We start from the raw sequence: 16,309 nt of genomic DNA, 5'->3' as shown, positions 1-16,309 counted from the left end.
ATCTCCTTCCCTACTTTATCCTAAGAGCTTATCACTATTTAGTGTGATAAACAGAAACCTCCTTTAGAGCTGGGAGAGGCTATAGGGGTAGCTCTCAAACCCTGCCACTCACTATCCATTAGCCCAAACAGAAGGAGGGTGACTTTTCATCTCCCACAGAAAGATGCTTTATGTCTGAAAGGTTTTCTTAGGCTCTGCCAAGGAAGAAATGCCAATCAGCCACAAAATCAGGCAGTATAGAGCTTTATTGGGGTTTGCGCACCCAGACAAAGTTCTCCAGTACACAAAGAGCAGGCCAAAGAAGTCGCCACCCAAACAGGGAATGTGGTGGGGTTTTATTGTTGTTGGCTCTCCGTGGGAGCTGGGGATTGGTCCCTGTTGAACAAAGTGGCAATATGGCATTCCTCGGGCTTGGGTTGCCCTGCGGAAATCCGTTTTGGCAAAGCCCGTGGCTTTGGCTTCCCGGTTTGACGTCAGGCCTCTCCTCCGGGTTGTAGTTCAGCCGCCATTTTGTCCTACCCAGCCCATCCTGACAGTCTCCTCTCCTACCCCAGCAGGAACAAGGAGGGTCTTCTCCCCACCCAGCAACCAGTCAGCGAATGGAAGACGATTACAACTCTAGTAATGATAAGCCACTAAACTTCAAACTTTTACTGCCCTCCTATAGGCACGTCAGTTACTACAGCCCCTCTGAACTTCCCCTTTCCTCAGTAAATAAATGTCCCTTTCCTTTGTGCCCCGGACCTGTGCTGCAGTTCACCATTAAATCATTGCATGTCCTGAACTGCAATTCTTTGTTGCTTTCAAATAAACGAACTCATCTTGCCAGAGAATTATCTGGCTATTTATTTGAGGTCAAAATTAGCATACTTCATATTTTAATTCTTTACCTTGGTTTGTTTCCCCACTAGAATCTAAGTTCCACACAAACAGTAATTTTTGCTATCATTTTCCCCACCGTTGTATCCACAAGCCCTGCTACAGAGCCAGCACATTGAAGATCCTCAATTAAATGAAGGAACAGATTATTATTAGCCTTTTCTTAAGAATAAAATATGGTAATAAAATATAACTACCTTAAAAATGATAAAGCCAAGTGGGAAAACTGTTAAGGTATGAGCTATCATAAACATTCTTACTGCTTGCCAAAAGCTAATTAATAGAAAAATGCATGCCTTACATCTGCATCAGGTAGGGTCCAGTCAGGAGAAAAACCACGCAATAACTTGAACAGAGAAAGTTTATGTAAAGAATTATTAACTATTACAGGGGAGTGGAGCAACAATAGATTTACTGGTGGAAAGTAAACATAAAGAGACACAAAGCGTGCGTATATATAGTGCAGCCATGACCCCTAGGGCAGAGAGAGAGAACCCTAGAAAGAGCACCAGCCCAGGACTGAGATCTAGACCTTGCTGGGGAGGACAAGAGTGCCTCCTAGGTGACAGAGAAGTTGCTGGAAAGTATTCTGCCAGGGAAAGCTATTCATAGAGAGGTAGGTATCTCACAGAAGACCCTTCATTACCAAAGCCAACCGAGGTGGGTGCCTGGGGAAGCTGGGTGTTGCTGTCCAGATGTCACTGCAGGAGCTGGGTACTGAAGAGACCACATGTGTTGCAGGAACTTGCTGTGCAAGCACGCTGAAACCACAAAAAGCCTTCCTCTCCCTCTCATCTCTCCAGTGCCCTCTACTGACAAAGTTTAACATTGTCTAACATGAAGGAAATAAAATTAAAGGGCCTATCTCCATTTTCACAAGGCAGGAACAATAAAGTTGATACTGGCACAATATCTATGTCCAAAAACTATTAGAGTAAATACTGTACTATATTACATAATCTTGAGTATTTGGAAAAATGTTTATCTCCTACTCTAAACCTGTATTTTTAGAGAACTTCACGGTACATAGATCAATACTTTCTTCCATGGAAGTACCATCTGAAATATATAGGCATTCAGAGTAGCGGGACGTCCTAAATTGAAAATGCCAACTGTGCTCAGCGTCTTCTGTATAAACTCATTCAAGTTTTATAAGTGGTAACTACATTAATAAGTTAATAAGCTGTTCAGGAATGGTAAAAGTGTGAAAGGATAAAAGGAAGACTTTAAAACCGGAAACATTTAATGTTAACTGCAGCAATTACAAAATGTCTTCTATGTTGTCATTTTTGGTGTATTCTATTTGAATACTATTTGAATTACAGTAATACAAATTTGCTTAAAATATTGTGGTAAATTTTGAACAAAAGCCTAAGAAATGTTAATTCTAAGAAAACCTGAGTCCATTATAGTAACAACAGGCAAGAAAATCGTCTCTTTTCTACTAACTTAAGTTTTTATTTGTTATGTTTCTTTTTAATCCAAAATGACCAGAATGTTCTTGGACAAGGCTGCTAAACATTCTCTCTCAAGGGCTTTCAGTCACAGTTATACTCTAAACATTTTCCAGTAAAATCCCACAGTTTCTTCTTTATATGAGTTCACTCAATATATATTAAATATAGCTGCTGCCCCAAGGCCAATCTGAAAATATAAGATAACATAGGGCTTTTAAATGTCACAAAAATCAGATGTTGGAAGAGTGCTCACTGAGGAGTCATTGACAAAACCCAGCAGGCTGAGTCTGGAAGGTTTGTTGCATTTGAAATCAACTTTCCCCACATCACTAATACATTTATACACCAGATTAGTGTACCTCATCAACAGTTTAGTCACACATTTTAGGCCGGAGTAGAAAAAACCGCCCCAGCACATGTGTTATTTCTTACAAAACCAGAACAGTAAGCTTATGTGGAGGTGACTTTTCCCACAAGTCCCCCAGTCTGCCACGGATGAAAGTAAACACTTCCAAGACCTGATCTGCTTGAGGAGGAGACGTGGCCAACCCTCAAAGGGGGAGGGCCATGAGCCCCTTCCTCCAGGGGCTTTTACTGGATTGTAGTATTCAGTAAAAGGCGAAAGATTTATACAATCTGAAGAGAAACCAGAGTATGGATTGTAATATTCAGGAGTACAGGGCAGCAAGGATCAAACAATGGATAACATCTCAAAGAAATCTGAGGGCTTAGTCTGAGTCAGAGTGTCAGAAAGGGAGTTTTACAGAAACTTTAGGGTTTCCTGCTCAAACCCTTAACATATGAATGAAAGCACTCTTAGCAGAACAGGTTTCACAGGTTTTCAGGAATCCTTTGTGATGCCAGATCCCCCCCACCCACCCATTCCCTCTGGCAAGGCAAGGAGCTGCACCCCTCCCCATCAGTTATTCAGGCTTAAGTGCATTAGAGCCAGGAAGTGCTTCTCCCACAGGACAGGAGGATTTGGGCTGTGTCACATAGCCACAGGGCAAGGGTCTATTGCTCGCTTTTTGTTGCAGCCCCCCCAACCCGCCCCGAGTCCTTCCATTATGGTCTCCCAAGTGATCATGTCTGGCTCAAGTTGCCCCTCCTCTGAGCGTACTTACCCATCAACAACACAGACCATGCTTTGGGGTCAGGAGAGGAAACTGAGGCAGCATTTGCTACCAGAGATAAGATAAGCTTTGTCTCCTGTGGCTCACATTCCAGAGGTTGCTCACTCATCCTTAGCTGCAGGGGGTAATTACAATTCCTGAAACCAGGCAGAGCAGTCCACAACAAGCTTAGAAGGTAAAGATGATTCTAGAGCTGTGATGAGCTTTTTCTTTAAAAAAAATTTTAAATGGCAGTTTATATTTAATGTTATATTGTATTAGTTTCAGGGGTACAGCATGGTGGTTAGACAATCATATACTTTATAAAGTGTTTCCCCTGATATTTCCAGTACCCAACTAGCACCATAGATAGTTATTAAAATATTATTGACTATTTTCCCTATGCTGTATCTTATGTTCCTATGACTATTTTGTAATTACCAATTTGTACTTCTCAATCCCTTCACCTGTTTGACCCAGTCTCGCAATGTCCTAATGTTGGGTTTCTTTCCAACTTAAAAGTTATGGGTGGTCAAGTTTAAAACTGCTGTAGAAAATGATGCAGTGCTAGCCAAATATTAGAGTTCTGTGTAAAGTTTAATGCCTTGGGGACAAAGCAACATATGTTTTCTGCTTAAATAGAACAATCTTTAGCATGTTTATATACCTGTTTACCTAATCAACTAAGATTTCTTTCTTTCAATTTAATTTAATTTAGGGGTAGTTCATATGATTACATTTACAGAACTCAGAACTTACAGATGAGGTATTAGGAATAGTCTTCCTTCCATCCCAGTCTCCATTTCTACTGCTCAGGAGCTATTATTTCCAGTGTCTTGATGTCCTTCAAAAGACAGTCTACTTAAATGCATAGGTATATTATCTTTTCTCCCTTCCCCACTCCAGTTTTTTGATATCATATTATACTCAGTTCTATCTATCTCAATTAATTTTATTGATGTCCATCTGCTATATTGTACATAAAATACAATTCCACCAAATGTATAAGTCAATGAGCTTTAACAGATGTATACACTCATATAACCATCACCATAAGTATGATGTAGATCATTTCCTCAAATTGTGACTTTCTGCCTCTGCAGTCAGTCTTTTCCTGCCATCTGTGGTGCCTGACAATCACTGAAATTTTCTTTTAAAAAAATAACTATTGTTTTATCTTCCCTAGAATTTCATATCAATGGAATCATAGAGTATGTACTCTCTTGTGACTGGCTTCTTTCCTTTAGCACAGTTCTTTTGAGATTCACATGCTGTTGCTTGTATCCTTCCTTACTATTGCTGAGTACTATTTCATTGCACACCACAATTTGCTAATATTTGTCAGCTGATACATATATGCTTTTTCCAGTTTTTGAGTACTGTGAATAAAACTGTTATGGACATTCTTGTACAAGTTTTTGTGTTGACAGATATTCTCACTTCTCCTAGAAAAACACTTAGGACTGAATTTACAGGGTTGTATAGTGAATTTATATTTAACTTTTAAAGAATTTCCCTGCTATTCTTTAAGAGCCTGCCATTTTGTATTCCTGCCAACAATGCATAAAAATGCTAGCTAGTCATATCCTCATCAAAACTTGGTGTGGTAAATTTTTTTTTCAATTTTGCTATTTAGTAGATGAGTAGATTAAAAAATTATGGTACATTTACACAACAGAATACAATGCAACAGAAAAATGAACGAAGTCGTACCTTTTTTGACAGCATGGGTGGAACTGGAGATTATTATGCTAAGTGAAATAAGCCAGTCAGTGAAAGACAAATACCACATGACCTCACTTATAACTATAATCTAATGAACAAAATAAGCTTATGAGAAAAATGGAAACAGAGACACAGGATCATGGACTGATAGCTATAGGAGGGGAGGAGAATGATGGAAGGAAGAGGAAGGGACAAGCCAAAGAACATGCAAGAACGACACGAGGGTATGAACAATGGAAAGGGGGTTGACTTCTGGTTAAATGGTGGGCTTGGTGGAATGGGACAAAAGGGAAAAAATTAGAATAACTCTAATAGAGAATAAGCAATAAAAATTGCCACTCAAGCAAATATCTAGTGGTATTAATTTACAATTTCTTAATGACTAAAGATGTTGAGCCTCTTTTCATGTGCTTACTTGCCATTTTTATATCTTTTTTTAGTGAAGTGTCTGTTCAAACCTTTGCCCATTTAAAAATGTTGTCTATTTATTATTCAATTCTAAGAGTTCTTTGTTCTGGATACAAAGCCTTAGGTACATAGATGTCTTGCAAATATTTCTATCAGTCTATTCGTTCGTTCTCCTAACAGTGTTTTTTGAAGAGCAAAAGTTTTAAGCTCTTTAAATAAATTTTTATTTTTAAATTAGAGTTGGTGTACAATATTACATTAGTTTCAGGTATACAACATAATAATTAGATATTTATACAACTTACAAAGTGATTCCTCCAACAATCTATTACCCATCTGATACATATATAGTTATTACAATATTATTGGTGATATTCCCTATGCTGTATTTTACATCCACATGACTATTTTGTAATGATAAATTTGTACTTCTTAATCCCTTCCTCTTTGCATCCATCCTCCTAACCCTCCTCCCATCGGTATCTGTCAAAATGTTCTTTGTATTTACGAGTCTGTTTCTGTTTCGCTTGTCTGTTTATTTTGTTTTTTAGATTCCACATGTAAGTGCAGTCATGTGGCATTTGTCTTCCTCTGACTTATTTCACTCAGCACAACACTAAGTCCATCTGTCATTGCAAATGGTAAGACTCCATTTTTTTTAATGGTTGAATCACATTTTATTGTATATATGCACCACTTCTTTATCCACTCACCTGTTGATGGATGTTTAGGTTGCTTCCATCTCTTGGTTATAGTAAATAATGCAGCAATAAACATATATAGATGCAGATGTCTTTTTAATTTAGTATTTTAGGTTTCTTCAGATAAATACTCAGAAGTAAAATGCTGGATTCTTCTTTGTCTCTTGTTATAGTCTGTGTTTTAGTCTATTTTGTCTGGTATAAGTATTGCTACCCTGCTTTTTTTTTTTTTCATTTCCACTTTCATAAAATATCTTTTTCTATCCCTTTATGTTCAGTCGGTGTATGTCTTTTATTGGAAGTGAGTTTCTTATAGACAACATATATAAGTGTTTTGTCTTATTCAGCTACCTATATCTTATGATTGAAGCATTTAATACTCTGCATTTAAAGTAATTTTTTATTTAAAAAGTTCAGAATGTTGATATTACAACTTTTGTTTTTAAGAAAGAAGACTGAATTACTTTTTAAAGATTTATTTTTATTTTTTAAGCAGGTATAATTTATACGAAATGCATAGACTTTATATGCCCCATTCAATGAGTTTTTAAATTTTTTATCTATTCTTCTTTTCCTTCTATTCCCCCTCTCCTTTTTCTTCTCTTCCTCCTCCTCCACCTTCTAATCGTCCCGCAAGGAAATGTTTATTGATATTAGAGAGAGAGGAAGGGGGCAGAGAGAGAAACACTGATGTGACAGAGAAACATCAATTGGTTGCCTTCCATACATGCCCTGACTGAGGATCAAACCCACAACCTAGGTGTGTTTCCTGATGGGGGATCAAACCCAAAACATGTTGGTGTACAGGACGATGATCCAACAAGTTGAGCCACCTGGCCAGTTTTCAATGTGGCTTCTTCTTCTTCTATTCTTATTTACAGGACTTCTGTTCAGTTAGACTTCAGGTGGTCTCATTGATGATTGTTCTATAATTTAGTTGCAATTTTGATGTGGTAATTGGAGAATGTGAGTATTGCATTTACTTACTCTGCCATCTTTACTAGAAACCTATATTAAAAACTTGCAAGTTTATGGCTATGAAAAAAGTATTTGTCTACTCCAAAGTTGCTAAGATTTTCTCCTATGTTTTCCTCCAAAAAACTTATAGGCTTGATTTTGACATTTAAGTCCATTAGTGAGAATTAATTTTCTGTATGTTATAACTCTCAAACTTCTTTTTCCTTTTTTTCTTTTCTTTTTTTTTTTGCATATAGATATTCAGTTGTTCTAGCATCCTTTTTTAAAAAATTGTCCCTTTTCCCACTGCATAAGCATGCATAAGCATCTTTGAGGAAATTCAGTTGACCATGTGGGTCTATTTCTATACTCTGATCTGTTCTATTGACCTACAGGTCCACCTTTATACCAATACCACATTTTCTTGATTACTGTAGCTTTATAACAACTTTTGAAATAGAAAAATTTGCAAATTTCTGCTTATTTTTCAAAATTGTTTTAGCTACTCTCTTGTTTTTCTTGTTATGTTGTACCTGTGATTTGGCCACATTTTCCTATTTCTTTGTATGACTTGTGCCCATTTATTGAGATTTAGGCATTTGAAAAGCTAGTCAGCTTGTCTAGAGATTCTGGAACTATTCAAATCTTTTCTGGCAATTTGTGTTCTCAGGGTTTGTGGATTTAATTTCACAGATAAGGAGATTTGGCTCTGTGTCATCTCAAGAGCCTATCATTTCCCTCCCCCCTCCCCCTTACTAGTGTCTGTCGGCAGTACTGTGGTCTCTCTGGAGCTGTAACAAGCTATGGCGCTGGTCATTGTTCTCGGCTACCCCCAGCTAGCATCCAAAGTACACTTCCCTTCCTATCAGTAATCTGAGTCAGGCAAGAAAGACACCAACCCTTACAGCTGCCCACTGAAAAGCCAGAACATTAGATTCACATTCCATCTTTTCTTTCCTTCCCCAGGGAGAAACTGGGAGTTAGGGGTTTTCTTTTGATAGCTAGCAGGGTACTATGCTTGGGAGGGTAAGGGCTAGGACAGACAAATGGGAAAAACTTTCCTACCTGATTACACAGGTCTCTTCTTGCCTTTGCACTCACCTGAGGTGCTGCAACCTGTTAACTGCTTTGTGGAGTTCTCACTAAGGTAATTTGTCACATATAAGTGTTGTTTGTTAAGTCAGCTTCTCCATAGCAGAACAAGGGCCTGGAACTTCCTATTCTGCCATCTTGCCTATGTCACCATTCGCGTTTACGGTTTTTAATTTTGAAAAATATTTTAAATTTACAGGAAAGTAATCTATAACAGGAAAGTTATAGATTACTATAGTAAACTGTCACCTAGATTTACTAACAAAATATTAATATTTTTCCACATTTGCTTTATTTCTCTTTCATATAAATGAACTTTTCTGAGCCATCTAAAGTTACAGACACTTCATGTTTTACTCTCAATATTTCACATGCATCCATCCTTTAAGAACAGTCATATTTTTCATATGATAATAAGACCAACACTCAATATCTGACATACAAATATGTTGAATTCATTGTTTACCACATAAAAGGATTTTTTAAGTGATTTTATTTATTTATTTTTAAAGAGAGGGGAAGGGAGGGAGGAAGAGGAGAGAAACATAGAGAGGAAGAGAGAGTGGGCTGCCTCTCAATCACCCCCAACAGGGGACCTGCAACCCAGACTTGTGCCTCAATCGGGAATTGAACCTACAACCTTTTGGTTTGTGGCCAGTGTTCAATCACTGGGCCACACCAGCCAGGGCAGAAAAAGATTTTCATAAGACTTTTAGGATTGGCAGATTTTCAGAGGTGCAGGTGGATTAATGCCATCAGTAGAAGTGTGGTTAGTCGGGTGACACTGCTGTTGACTGCTTGGCATTCCAAGGCGTGTTTACTGCTGAGTTCGTATCTCACTGTCAGACTTTCAAAGTGATGTGCCGATGCTGCTTAGCTGACTTTTAAAATTGTGTTCACTGAGGTGAATTGTCAATCAATTCAATAGGTTTAAGACTAGTTCTAATGGTTACCTGTTATGATAGCTTCTGAACAAGCAGTTTTGTCTTACATTCGTGGGGACACTTTTATTCCCAGTCCTCTCTTTTGGTCCTCATTTAGCCAAAGCTGAAACAGAGGCCATAAGTCCAGATCTTCACCACTGCTTTTGTTGTTGTTGTTAGAAACTTTTTTATTATTTATTAAGCACCAGCTTACTACTACAGTAAATGTCAAATGACTCTTTGTGAACTTATTTTCCCCTCCCCCCAAATTCTTGATAATGAACTTTCAAGTAATCATGTTCTTTTCTCTCTTCTGTATAAAACTTGATGAAATAAAGGCAAAGAATAGTGTACATCTTGCTATAAAATGCTGCTCACAGCCATGAAGACAGTGTCTGCCCAGGCTCCCTTTACAGTGCAGGTTCTAAGAGACTCTTGTCCATGAATTATCTTTTCACAAAGCAAATCCACTCCCTGCTAGGTTTATCATTCCAAAGGTCAAAAACTTTCCCACAAAGTCTCCATCCAGTCTCTTGCCTTAGATTCTATAAATAGGCCCTCATCCCTTTGTCTTCCTGTTCTTTGCAGGTTTAGCATAAACTGTGTTAAGTAGAAAACCAGGCTCTCCAGGAATGGGAAAATTAGTGAAATTAATGATTCCCAGTATATACAATACTTTTGTTTCTTGCCTTGGCTTTTGGAATTGCACTTTTGGAGTTTCTGGAAACACTCAGAAATTTAGAGAGTTATACATATCAAGGTTTTATCAACTTCATAATTTCATAATTTTTGAAGAAGACATTGGAGTAATAGATGTAATAGATGGCTTGAAGTAATAGATGGCTTCATCCACAATAACCATAGGTTTTGTCTCTCTGGGGGCAGATCCTTTGTCCTGACTCTCTGATAGGCAACAGTGCCATGTTTCCAATGAGTTTTGTGTCGGGGTCCATGAGAGAAGAGTGCTAAGCAGGCATCTTCGTGGCCCTCTAGTTTCAACCAGCTGAGGATGACCTGGTGAGAACCTGGACCTGGGTCTGGCAACTCAGGAGGGGTAGGCCAAAGTGAGCTGGATGGGGGGAGGGAGGGCAGAACAAGGGCTTCTGGCCTTGCTGTTCACCACTGGCTGCTGCTTCACAACTGTGGTTGATTGATTGTCCTTGAATGTGAGGTTTCCTTTGTGGAGACGGGATTTTCAATTTGCACATTGATTATTGTGATTTTTATCTTGATTTTGCCTTTGAATCATTTGCTGGATCACTGTTAGCACAGCCCCTATGCAGAAACATCTACTATTATGGACAACAGACATTAAACAACAGTGAGACAAACAGGTAAACTAGAAGTAGCTGTCATTTTAAACAGGGAAGGAAGATACTTCACAACATGAACTAAGATTCCACAGGTCTGATGTATAAAACAAGGCTTACTGACTGCCTGACTCTTAAGTCAGTTTGTGTTTTGTTTTAGCTACATATAAATTGTCTTTGTCTCACCTAACATGTTATGTGCCCTGTGCAAGAAGAAGTTGTAGACATGGCACAGACTCATTGCTAGCGGGCCAGAAAAAAACCTTACAGTATTCTATTCTCAGCCAGTGTGAAGGATTACCACCTTAAGCTGTGCTTCTGGATGGTGGGAAACCACCCTTGGGAAACTTTTCCCAGAAAGGACTTTATCTTTCAGACTCTTTTTTTTTTTTTAAGATTTATGTTTCATTGAGAGTTTTGGGAATTATACTCATGGACTGTCCTGTAGATCGGTTAACCCTGGTTCTGGGTCAGCATTGAAGAGATGCATAGGAGAAAATATCCAGGAGGTGCCTAGAGATATGTTTAATTTTACTGAAGTTGTAGAAATACTGTTTCTCGGTGTGGTTATAAGAAACAGTTACTGCTACGGCTGAAGAATAATTTTATCCTCTTCTAGCAGAACATTTTTCTTCATTATTGTAAACAATAATAATGTAATTTTATATAATGTATTTTAGTATATTGTTAACTAATATATGGTATATTGTATTAATACAATTATTAATATATGTGTTATAATATATCTTATTATAATACAAGTTATTATATTTTTATTACATAACATACCTTCATATTATTTTTCAAATTGGTTGTACTACCAAAGCTTAATACCTAAAATTATAAAATTATGAAAGTGATTGTTTTTATTTTTAATTTTTCAACATTAAAATGTTATTTATTTATTATTTACTTCTGTTTTTATTAGAGAGAGGTAGTGATTTTTCAGTAAAGCTTGTGTCTGAGTACATGATTATTAATGGTTAGGGAAGCATGATATATAGAGTCAGAGTATACAACTTTAAATTAGTACAGAAAGAAGTATGAAGAAATAAACATGTTTAAGCAAGTATGACACAAGAATGTAAAAGTACAGCATAGGGAATATATCAATAATATTGTAATAACTAAGTGTGTTGACAGATGAATACTCAGCTTATTAGGAGATCACCTTGTAAGTTATATAAATGTCTAATCACTATGCTGTGCACCTGAAACTAATACAATATTAAATGCGAACTGTAACTGAGAAAGAAGAATAAACATACAAAAGAACATTGTTCTGGTAGTTCTGGGCAGACACATTCTACAGTGTGTAGCTGCCAGCTTATTCCTAAGATCTTGAATCAGCAGTCGACTTTCAGGAACCATCAACTTCTGGAGGTTCTCTGGAGAATCTCAATTTAAAATTGAGAATAGAATTTAGAATCACATCTCTGGTTAATGTCATTCCAGATGGGACATGAACTGGCTAAATCCTCTGCCCTAGAAGGTGTCCCATAAAAGTTGGATTCTGTGGACAATTTGTTCCTACCATGGATGGGTTATTTCATGAAAGGTTTCTGCAAGCATTCATTTGGGGATTGATGGGTGCTATCAAGTGGCCATTCTGGACTTGCCAGATTTCATCTTCATGGATCTTATAACCTGATCATCCTCAATGATTACTTCAGAATTTGAGTGTCCAGATTTTATGAATCTATGATAGAATCTTTGAACCTCTACATGGATTTATTGTTAACATTTTTGTTGTTTTATATGATGTCCTGTACAAGGGCTTTAATCAGAGAAGTCTGTTTACCATGAAGATCTGTTAATGCATTTCTATAATATAGATAAAGTTTTAGTAATTGTAGTATAGTATATTAATTTCTATAATAACTTTTCTGTGAATCTGTAGATTTATGAAGCAATTATTTTAGCATGATGATGTTAAGTAATTGATATATTTGTTATTTCAATTTTAAAGAAGTCTGTGTATTTATGTCTTTTTTTAAAGAGTCAATTATTGCCCTGGTCAGCATGGCTCAGTTGGTTGGGCATCATCCCATGAAGCAAAAGTTCTCCAGTTTGATCCCCGGTTCAATTCCTGGTCAGGGCACAGGCCTGGGGTGGGGGACTGATCCCCAGTTGGGACGCATGCTAGAGGCAACCAATCATTGTTTCTCTCTTGTACTGATGTTTCCCTCCATCTCTCCCTTCCTTCCCCTGTCTCTAAAAAATAAATAAATAAAAATATTTTTAAAAAGTAAATTACTCTAAAAGCTTACCAATATTAATCTATATATACATATTTTTAGATATAGACACACATACATTTATGTGTGTATACATATATACACATACACATAGTTTTTTTATAATGACAATCTAATATGCCCTAGAAAGGATCATCATTCACTCAGTTGAATAATTTTTGGCTTTTGGTAAGAAGTTGGGCTTTATAAGAGACAAGGCTACCTTTTATACATTAAGCCTGATATTTTTCATAATTTTAATATAAAATCTATCTAATAATATTGAGTTGGGATTTGGTACTAGAGTGTCAGAAGTTCTTTTTTGATCATCAGCATCTTAAACTACAGAAGCACAAGTATGGGATTCTCTTTCATAGGGTTATGGAGTTACTGGATTAAGCAGGCTACACTACTATTTCATTTCATGAGAAGAGAATGAGAATTAATATATTAAAAATATTGAGTGGTTTCTGCTAGCAATACTGATTTAGTTCATGTACCAACATTAGGTTAAAAGTTCTAGTAGGAGATCTCAGGCTATTTTGACTTCTTATTTGAGAACTGCAATTGCTCTGACACAAAAAGGCTTATTTTTTTTCTTATTTAAGGGATACATTTTACAGATAATGTTTTTTAGTAGTTAAAATACCTAGACTGTGGTCTAATATTTTCATATTAGACCACGGGTTAAGCCTGTCACATTTTGCTGTATATATTCAAATTTGTCTTTTCTTTTTTTCAAACAATCTGACACTATTATTTTGGCTGTAATACAAAAGCTTTTCTTGTTTTCTTTCTAGTGCAAAGCTAATTTGTCTTTCCTCTTGGTTTTTTAGACAACTTAAGTTTTTACTCTGATATAGAGATGGAACTAATAGTAGACAAGTGACACCTATATAAACAAGAAAGCTGTTTTGTTCCTCTTGGGAAATTAAAAAAAAGAAGAATTGGCAATTGCTGGGTGCTGTTGTCTACATTGTGGTTGTATCACTGGATAGATTTTTCAATAACTGTCCCGTTTTTTAGCCAGTGTGGTAAGTAGTTTCTTTAATGGCCCTTCTGCTTGCTATATTTACAAATATCCTTTCATATAGCTTCCTACATCTTAGGGAACAAAGGCATTTTGGGGTATTTCATCTACAGAGCCATTAAATATACTGATCTCTATCTTGCTTATTTTTTAAAGCTATCTAGAACTATTAAGACACATATTAGATATTTTCTAAACTGCAATTTCACATTTTAAATTAAATCTCCTAAGTCAGATTTGAACCCCTGTATAAAAAGAGAAGATAAAGCTCCTTTTTCTTCAGATACTGAATGTAACCCAGACTACTGTTTAGAAGTTTCCTGAAGCCTATCTTGTAATTTTATTTATGTTAACAATTTTGAATCTTTGTCTACCTTCTAAAGAAAAGTTTATATATAATTGCTTTATATGGCATATTTTTCTTTCTTATTTAAAAATATTTCACAGATAAATTATTAAAATCTCTTTCATGCCTTGGTGACCTTAGCAATTTTTCTTCTCGGAAGGGCTCACAATTTAATTAAATTAGTTGGTATAGATCTGTAGTCCAGGGCAACAACTATCACTAAGAGTCCTGCTTCTATAGCTAAAATTTCTCTCTCTAAAGATTAGCAAATTCTTTACTTATAGCCCTTAATTTGACTCTAGACCAAGATTAATTTTTTTTTCAATTTCGGTGAACATTCAATATTATTTTATGTTAGTTTCAGGTGTCAGCATAGTGGTTAGACATTATAGTTTACAAAGTAATCCTCCCATAAGTCTAGTACCCACCTGACACCATACACAAGTACTACAATAATACTGACTATATTCCCTATGCTATTCTTTATATCCCTATGATTATTCCATAATGATAAGTTTGTACTTTTTAATCATTTCACCTTTTTCACTCAGCTCCCCCCAAACCTTCTTTCATCTGGAAACCATCAGTTTGTTCTCTATATCTATGAGTCTGTTTCTGTTTTGTTTGTTCATTTATTTTTTTCTTTAGATTCCACATATAGTGAATTCATAGTATTTGTCTCTGATTTATTTCACTTAGCATAATACCCTCTGGGTCCACCCATGTTGTTGCAAATGATAAAATTTCATCCTTTTTTGTGGCTGAGTACTATTTCATTGTATATATGGACCATGGCTTCTTTTTCCAGTCATCCATTGATCAGCACTTAGGTTGCTTCTATATCGTGGTTATTGCAAATAATTCTGCAGTGAAAATAGGGGTGACATACCCTTTCAAATTAGTGTTTTGGATTTCTTCAGGTTTCTATCTAGAGTCTCTTATAGACAGCATGTATATGGGCCTTATTTTCTTATCCTTTTAGCTATTGTATGTCTTTTAATTGGAGCACTCGATCCACTTATATTTCAAGTAATTATTAATGGGTACATAGTTATTGCCATTTTATCATTTATATGTCTTCTTCTTCCTCTTTAGCATATTTGTATCATATTATTACAGTTGTCACACATTTTCTCCCTATGCCCCCCTCAGCCTGGTACCACCCTTTCCTTCAGCAATGCCCCCGCCACCCTCTGCCAACTTAGTTCATGTGCACAGGTTGTACATATAAGTTCCTCGGCTTCTCCATTTCCTATGCTGTTCTTAACATCCCCCTGTTTTGTACCTAACAATTATGCTTTGTAATCACTGCACCTTTTTCCCCTTTTCTACCTTCTGCCTCCCAGCTAATAACTCTCCAAATAATCTCCATACCTGTGACCCTGTCTCTGTTTTGGTTGTTTGCTTAGTTTTTTTCTTTTTTTTGAATTCATTTGCTGATAGTTGTGAATTTGTTGCCTTCTTAATGTTCATAGTTTTGATCTTCTTTTTCTTAAGTCCCTTTTACATTTCATGCAATAATGGCCTGATGATGATAAACTCCTTTAGCTTTACCTTGTCTGGAAGCACTGTATCTGTCCTTCCATTCTAAGTGATAGCTTTGCTGTATAGAGTAATCTGGGTTGTAGGCCTTTGCTTTCCATCATTTGGAATACCTCTTGCCAGTCCTTTCTTGCCTGCAAAATTTCTTTTGAGAAATCAGCTGATGGTCTTATGGCAGCTTCTTTGTAAGTAACTCTCTCTTTTTCTCTTATTGCTTTTAAGATTCTCTCTTTATCTTTTACCTTTGTTATTTTAATTATGATATGTCTTGGTGTGGTCTTCTTTGGATCTAACTTGTTTGGGATTCTCTTTGTTTCCTAGACTTGTATGTCTATTTCCTTCACCAAATTAGACAAGTATTCTTTCATTATTTTTTCAAGTATGTTTTCAGTTTCTTCCTCATCCTCTTCTCCTTCTAGCATCCCTATAATTAAGATGTTGGCATGTTTGGAGATGTCTCAGAGTCTTCTTATACTATCTTTGCTTTTTTGAATTCTAGTTTCTTTTTTCTGTCTAGTTGAATATTATTTCTTCCTTATGTTCCAAATCATTGATATGAATTCCAACTTCTTTCCTCCACTGTTGGCTCC

The 16,309-nt window shown here is 36.4% G+C and overlaps 1 pseudogene; it reads right to left on the bottom strand.

Annotated features, from left to right (window-relative positions):
- Positions 1-9,664: 9,664 nt before the first annotated feature.
- On the bottom strand, positions 9,665-10,231 carry LOC119038774 (actin-related protein 2/3 complex subunit 3-like; annotated as a pseudogene).
- Positions 10,232-16,309: the final 6,078 nt, after the last annotated feature.

The sequence above is a fragment of the Artibeus jamaicensis genome, unplaced genomic scaffold (assembly GCF_021234435.1).
Source record: "Artibeus jamaicensis isolate MK-2021 breed Jamaican fruit bat unplaced genomic scaffold, CSHL_Jam_final contig_1832, whole genome shotgun sequence".
NCBI classification, from domain to species: domain Eukaryota; kingdom Metazoa; phylum Chordata; class Mammalia; order Chiroptera; family Phyllostomidae; genus Artibeus; species Artibeus jamaicensis.
The sequence above is the reverse complement of the archived record's forward strand: the minus strand, read 5'-3'. Positions and strand labels throughout refer to the sequence as shown.